Raw genomic sequence first — 7,693 nt, 5'->3', positions numbered from 1 at the left:
ATACTGTCTGCTGAGCCATGTATATAATCCTCTACTGTGTGATACTGTCAGGTGAGCTGTGTATCTAATCCTCTCCTGTGTGATACTGTCTGCTGAGCCGTGTATATAATCCTGTCCTGTGTGATACTGTCTGCTGAGCAGTGTATCTAATTCCATCCTGTTTGATACCATCTGCTGATCCGTGTATCTAATCCTCTCCTGTGTGATACTGTCTGCTGAGCTGTGTATCAAATCTTCTCCTGTGTGATACTGACTGCTGTGCTGTGTATCTAATCCTATGCTGTGTGATACTATCTGCTGAGCAGTGTATCTCATCATATACTGTGTGATACTGTCTGCTGAGCTGTGTATCTAATCCTATGCTGTGTGATACTGTCTGCTGAGCTGTATCTCTAATCCTACCCTGTGTGATACTGTCTGCTCAACCGTGTATCTAATCCTCTCCTGTGTGATATCGTCTGCTGAGCAGTGTATCTAATCCTCTCCTGTGTGATACCGGCTGCTGAGCTGTGTATTTAATCCTCTCCTGTGCGATACTCTCTGCTGAGCTGTGTATCTAATCCTTTCCTGTGTGATACTGTGTGCTGAGCTGTGTATGTAATCCTCTGTGTGATACTGTCTGATGAGCTGTGTATCTAATCCTCTCCTGTGTGATACTGTCTGCTGAGCTGTGTATCTAATCCTCTCCTGTGTGATACTGTCTGATGAACTGTGTATCTAATCCTATCCTGTGTGATACTGTCTGCTGAGCCGTGTATCTAATCCCGCCCTGTGCGATACTGTCTGCTGAGCCGTGTATCTAATCCACCCGTGTGATACAGTCTGCTGAGCTGTGTATCTAATCCTATGCTGTGTGATACTGTCTGCTGAGCTGTGTATCTAATCCTCTCCTGTGTGATACTGTCTGCTGAGCTGAGTATCTAATCATCTCCTGTGATACTGTCTGCTGAGCTGTGTATCTAATCCTCTCCTGTGTGATACTGTCTGCTGAGCTGTGTATCTAATCCTCTCCTGTGTGATACTGTCAGCTGAGCTGTGTATCTAATCCTCTCCTGTGTGATACTGTCTGCTGAGCTGTGTATCTAATCCTCTCCTGTGTGATACTGTCTGCTGAGCTGTGTATCTAATCCTCTCCTGTGTGATACTGTCTGATGAGCTGTGTATCTAATCCTCTTCTGTGTGACTCTGTCTGCTGAGCCGTGTATCTAATCCTCTCCTGTGTGATACTGTGTGCTGAGATGTGTATCTTATCCTATCCTGTGTGATACTGGCTGATGAACTGTGTATCTAATCCTATCTTGTGTGATACCATCTGCTGAGTCGTGTATCTAATCCCGCCCTGTGCGATACTGTCTGCTGAGCCGTGTATCTAATCCACTCCTGTGTGATACTGTCTGATGAACTGTGTATCTAATCCTCTCCTGTGTGATACTGTCTGCTGAGCTGTGTATCTAATCCTCTCCTGTGTGATACTGTCTGCAGAGCTGTGTATCTAATCCTCTCCTGTGTGATACTGTCTGCTGAGCTGTTTATCTAATCCTCTCCTTTGTGATACTGTCTGCTGAGCTGTGTATCTAATCTTGTCCTGTGTGATACCGTCTGCTGAGCTATGCATCTAATCCTGTCCTGTGTGATACCGTCTGCTGAGCAGTGTATCTAATCTTATCCTGTGATACTGTCTGCTGAGCTGTGTATCTAATCCCCTCCTGTGTGATTCTGTCTGCTGAGAAGTGTATCTAATCCTATGCTGTGTGATACTGTCTGCTGAGCTGTGTATCTAATCCTATGCTGTGTATCTAATCATCTCCTGTGTGATAATGTCTGCTGAGCCGTGTATCTAATCCTATCCTGTGTGATACTGTCAGCTGAGCTGTGTATCTAATCCTATCCTGTGTAATACCATCTGCTGAGCAGTGTATCTAATCCTATCCTGTGTGATACTGTCTGCTGAGCTGTGTATCTAATCCTCTCCTGTGTGATACTGTCTGCTGAGCCGTGTATCTAATCCTCTCCTGTGTGATACTGTGTGCTGAGCTGTGTATCTAATCCTCTCCTGTGCGTTACTGTCTGCTGAGCTGTGTATCTAATCCTCTCCTGTGTGATACTGTCTGATGAACTGTGTATCTAATCCTGTCCTATGTGATACTGTCAGCTGAGCTGTGTATCTAATCCTCTCCTGTGTGATACTGTCTGCTGTGTCATATATCTAATCCCGCCCTGTGCGATACTGTCTGCTGAGCCGTGTATCTAATCCACTCCTGTGTGATACTGTCTGATGAACTGTGTATCTAATCCTGTCCTATGTGATACTGTCAGCTGAGCTGTGTATCTAATCCTCTCCTGTGTGATACTATCTGCTGAGCTATGTATCTAATCCTTTCCTGTGTGATACTGTCTGTTGAGCTGTGTATCTAATCCTCTCCTGTGCGATACTGTCTGCTGAGCCGTGTATCTAATCCTCTCCTGTGCGATACCGTCTGCTGAGCAGTGTGTCTAATCCTTTCCTGTGCGATACTGTCTGCTGAGCAGTGTATCTAATCTTATACTGTGTGATACTGTCTCCTGAGCTGTGTATCTAATCCCCTCCTGTGTGATACTGTCTGCTGAGCAGTGTATCTAATCCTCTCCTGTGTGATACTGTCTGCTGAGCTGTGTGTCTAATCCTCTCCTGTGTGATACTGTCTGCTGAGCAGTGTATCTAATCTTATACTGTGTGATACTGTCTCCTGAGCTGTGTATCTAATCCCCTCCTGTGTGATACTGTCTGCTGAGCTGTGTATCTAATCCTCTCCTGTGTGATACTGTCTGCTAAGCCGTGTATCTAATCCTATCCTGTGTGATACTATCTGCAGTGTATCTAATCCTATCCTGTGTGATACTGTCTGCTGAGCTGTGTATCTAATCCTCTCCTGTGTGATACTGTCTGCTGAGTCGTGTATCTAATCCTCTCCTGTGTGATACTGTGTGCTGAGCTGTGTATCTAATCCTCTCCTGTGCGTTACTGTCTGCTGAGCTGTGTATCTAATCCTCTCCTGTGTGATACTGTCTGCTGAGCCGTGTATCTAATCCCATCCTGTGTGATACTGTCTGCTGAGCTGTGTATCTAATCATGTAATGTGTGATACTGTCTGCTGAGCTGTGTATCTAATCGTCTCCTGTGTGATACTGTCTGATGAACTGTATCTAATCCTATCTTTCGTGATACTGTCTGCTGATCCGTGTATCTAATCCACTCCTGTGTGATACTGTCTGATGAACTGTGTATCTAATCCTGTCCTATGTGATACTGTCAGCTGAGCTGTGTATCTAATCCTCTCCTGTGTGATACTGTCTGCTGAGCTGTGCATCTAATCCTGTCCTGTGTGATACCGTCTGCTGAGCTATGTATCTAATCCTTTCCTGTGTGATACCATCTGCTGAGCTGTGTATCTAATCCTCTCCTGTGTGATACTGTCTGTGGAGCCGTGTATCTAATCCTCTCCTGTGCGATACCGTCTGCTGAGCTTTGTATCTAATCCTCTCCTGTGCGATACTGTCTGCTGAGCTGTGTATCTAATCCTCTCCTGTGTGATACTGTCTGCTGAGCAGTGTATCTAATCTTATACTGTGTGATACTGTCTGCTGAGCTGTGTATCTAATCCTCTCCTGTGTGATACTGTCTGCTGAGCTGTGTATCTAATCCTCTCCTGTGTGATACTGTCTGCTGAGCCGTGTATCTAATCCTATGCTGTGATAATCTGCTGAGCAGTGTATCTAATCTTATACTCTGTGATACTGTCTTCTGAGCTGTGTATCTAATCCCCTCCTGTTTGATACTGTCTGCTGAGCTGTGTATCTAATCCTCTCCTGTGTGATACTGTCTGCTGAGCAGTGTATCTAATCTTATACTGTGTGGTACTGTCTGCTGAGCTGTGTATCTAATCCCCTCCTGTGTGATACTGTCTGCTGAGCCGTGTATCTAATCCTCTCCTGTGTGATACTGTCTGCTGAGCAGTGTATCTAATCTTATACTGTGTGATACTGTCTGCTGAGCTGTGTATCTAATCCTCTACTGTGTGATACTGTCTGCTGAGCTGTGTATCTAATCCTCTCCTGTGTGATACTGTCTGCTGAGCCGTGTATCTAATCCTATGCTGTGATAATCTGCTGAGCAGTGTATCTAATCTTATACTGTGTAGTACTGTCTTCTGAGCTGTGCATCTAATCCCCTCCTGTTTGTTAGTGTCTGCTGAGCTGTGTATCTAATCATCTCCTGTGTGATACTGTCTGCTGAGCAGTGTATCTAATCTTATACTGTGTGGTACTGTCTGCTGAGCTGTGTATCTAATCCCCTCTTGTGTGATACTGTCTGCTGAGCCGTGTATCTAATCCTCTCCTGCGTGATACCGTCTGCTGAGCTATGTATCTAATCCTGTCCTGTGTGATACTGTCTGCTGAGCTGTGTATCTAATCCTCTCCTGTGTGATAATGTCTGCTGAGCTGTGTATCTAATCCTGTCCTGTGTGATACCGTCTGCTGAGCTGTGTATCTAATCCTATCCTGTGATACTATCTGCTGAGCCGTGTATCTAATCCTCTCCTGTGTGATACTGTCTGCTGAGCTGTGTATCTAATCCTACCCTGTATGATACTGTCTGCTGAGCCGTGTATCTAATCCTCTCCTGTGTCATACTGTCTGCTGAGCCGTGTATCTAATCCTCTCCTGTGAGATACTGTCTGCTAAGCTGTGTATCTAATCCTCTCCTGTGTGATACTGTCTGCTGAGCCGTGTATCTAATCCTCTCCTGTGTCATACTGTCTGCTGAGCCGTGTATCTAATCCTCTCCTGTGTGATACTGTCTGCTGAGCTGTATCTCTAATCCTCTCCTGTGTGATACCATCTGCTGAGCCGTGTATCTATTCCTCTCCTGTGTGATACTGACTGCTGAGCCGTGTATCTAATCCTCTCCTGTGTGATACTGTCTGCTGAGCCGTGTATCTAATCCTCTCCTGTGTGATACTGTCTACTGAGCATTGTATCTAATCCTCTCCTGTGTGATACTGTCTGCTGAGCAGTGTTTCTAATCCTCTCCTGTGTGATACTGTGTGCTGAGCCGTGTATCTAATCCTCTCCTGTGTGATACTGTCTGCTGAGCTGTGTATCTAATCTTCTCCTGTGTGATACTGTCTGCTGAGCTGTGTATCTAATCTTCTCCTGTGTGATACTGTCTGCTGAGCTGTGTATCTAATCCTATTCGGTGTGATACTGTCTGCTGAGCTGTGTATCTAATCCTATTCGGTGTGATACTGTCTGCTGAGCTGTGTATCTAATCCTATCCGGTGTGATACTGTCTGCTGAGCTGTGTATCTAATCCTATCCGGTGTGATACTGTCTGCTGAGCTGTGTATATAATCCTACCCTGTATGATACTGTCTGCTGAGCCGTGTATCTAATCCTCTCCTGTGTCATACTGTCTGCTGAGCCATGTATCTAATCCTCTCCTGTGTGATACTGTCTGCTGAGCTGTGTATCTAATCCTCTCCTGTGTGATACTGTCTGCTGAGCCGTGTATCTAATCTTCTCCTGTGTGATACTGTCTGCTGAGCTGTGTATCTAATCCTATTCGGTGTGATACTGTCTGCTGAGCTGTGTATCTAATCCTATTCGGTGTGATACTGTCTGCTGAGCTGTGTATCTAATCCTATCCGGTGTGATACTGTCTGCTGAGCTGTGTATCTAATCCTATCCGGTGTGATACTGTCTGCTGAGCTGTGTATCTAATCCTACCCTGTATGATACTGTCTGCTGAGCCGTGTATCTAATCCTCTCCTGTGTCATACTGTCTGCTGAGCCGTGTATCTAATCCTCTCCTGTGTCATACTGTCTGCTGAGCCGTGTATCTAATCCTCTCCTGTGTGATACTGTCTGCTGAGCTGTGTATCTAATCCTCTCCTGTGTGATACTGTCTGCTGAGCCATGTATCTAATCCTCTCCTGTGTCATACTGTCTGCTGAGCCGTGTATCTAATCCTCTCCTGTGTGATACTGTCTGCTGAGCTGTATCTCTAATCCTCTCCTGTGTGATACTGTCTGCTGAGCTGTGTATCTAATCCTATCCGGTGTGATACTGTCTGCTGAGCTGTGTATCTAATCCTACCCTGTATGATACTGTCTGCTGAGCCGTGTATCTAATCCTCTCCTGTGTCATACTGTCTGCTGAGCTGTATCTCTAATCCTCTCCTGTGTGATACCATCTGCTGAGCCGTGTATCTAATCCTCTCCTGTGTGATACTGTCTGCTGAGCCGTGTATCTAATCCTCTCCTGTGTGATACTGTCTGCTGAGCCGTGTATCTAATCCTCTCCTGTGTGATACTGTCTACTGAGCATTGTATCTAATCCTCTCCTGTGTGATACTGTCTGCTGAGCAGTGTTTCTAATCTTCTCCTGTGTGATACAGTCTGCTGAGCTGTGTATCTAATCTTCTCCTGTGTGATACTGTCTGCTGAGCTGTGTATCTAATCCTATTCGGTGTGATACTGTCTGCTGAGCTGTGTATCTAATCCTATCCGGTGTGATACTGTCTGCTGAGCTGTGTATCTAATCCTATCCGGTGTGATACTGTCTGCTGAGCTGTGTATCTAATCTTCTCCTGTGTGATACTGTCTGCTGAGCTGTGTATCTAATCTTCTCCTGTGTGATACTGTCTGCTGAGCTGTGTATCTAATCCTATCCTGTGTGATACCATCTGCTGAGCTGTGTATCTAATCCTCTCCTGTGTGATACTGTCTGCTGAGCAGTGTTTCTAATCCTCTCCTGTGTGATACTGTCTGCTGAGCTGTGTATCTAATCCTATCCGGTGTGATACTGTCTGCTGAGCTGTGTATCTAATCCTATCCGGTGTGATACTGTCTGCTGAGCTGTGTATCTAATCCTCTCCTGTGTGATACTGTCTGCTGAGCTGTGTATCTAATCTTCTCCTGTGTGATACTGTCTGCTGAGCTGTGTATCTAATCCTATCCGGTGTGATACTGTCTGCTGAGCAGTGTATCTAATCCTCTCCTGTGTGATACTGTCTGCTGAGCCATGTATCTAATCTTCTCCTGTGTGATACTGTCTGCTGAGCTGTGTATCTAATCTTCTCCTGTGTGATACTGTCTGCTGAGCTGTGTATCTAATCCTATCCGGTGTGATACTGTCTGCTGAGCTGTGTATCTAATCCTATTCGGTGTGATACTGTCTGCTGAGCTGTGTATCTAATCCTATCCGGTGTGATACTGTCTGCTGAGCTGTGTATCTAATCCTATCCGGTGTGATACTGTCTGCTGAGCTGTGTATCTAATCCTATCCGGTGTGATACTGTCTGCTGAGCCGTGTATCTAATCCTCTCCTGTGTCATACTGTCTGCTGAGCCGTGTATCTAATCCTCTCCTGTGTGATACTGTCTGCTGAGCTATGTATCTAATCCTCTCCTGTGTGATACTGTCTGCTGAGCCGTGTATCTAATCCTCTCCTGTGTCATACTGTCTGCTGAGCCGTGTATCTAATCCTCTCCTGTGTGATACTGTCTGCTGAGCTGTATCTCTAATCCTCTCCTGTGTGATACCATCTGCTGAGCCGTGTATCTAATCCTCTCCTGTGTGATACTGTCTGCTGAGCCGTGTATCTAATCCTCTCCTGTGTGATACTGTCTACTGAGCATTGTATCTAATCCTCT

The sequence above is a fragment of the Phyllobates terribilis genome, unplaced genomic scaffold, assembly GCF_046119375.1.
Source record: "Phyllobates terribilis strain yellow unplaced genomic scaffold, ASM4611937v1 Scaffold_247__1_contigs__length_2908721, whole genome shotgun sequence".
Lineage (NCBI taxonomy): Eukaryota > Metazoa > Chordata > Amphibia > Anura > Dendrobatidae > Phyllobates > Phyllobates terribilis.
The sequence above is the reverse complement of the archived record's forward strand: the minus strand, read 5'-3'. Positions refer to the sequence as shown.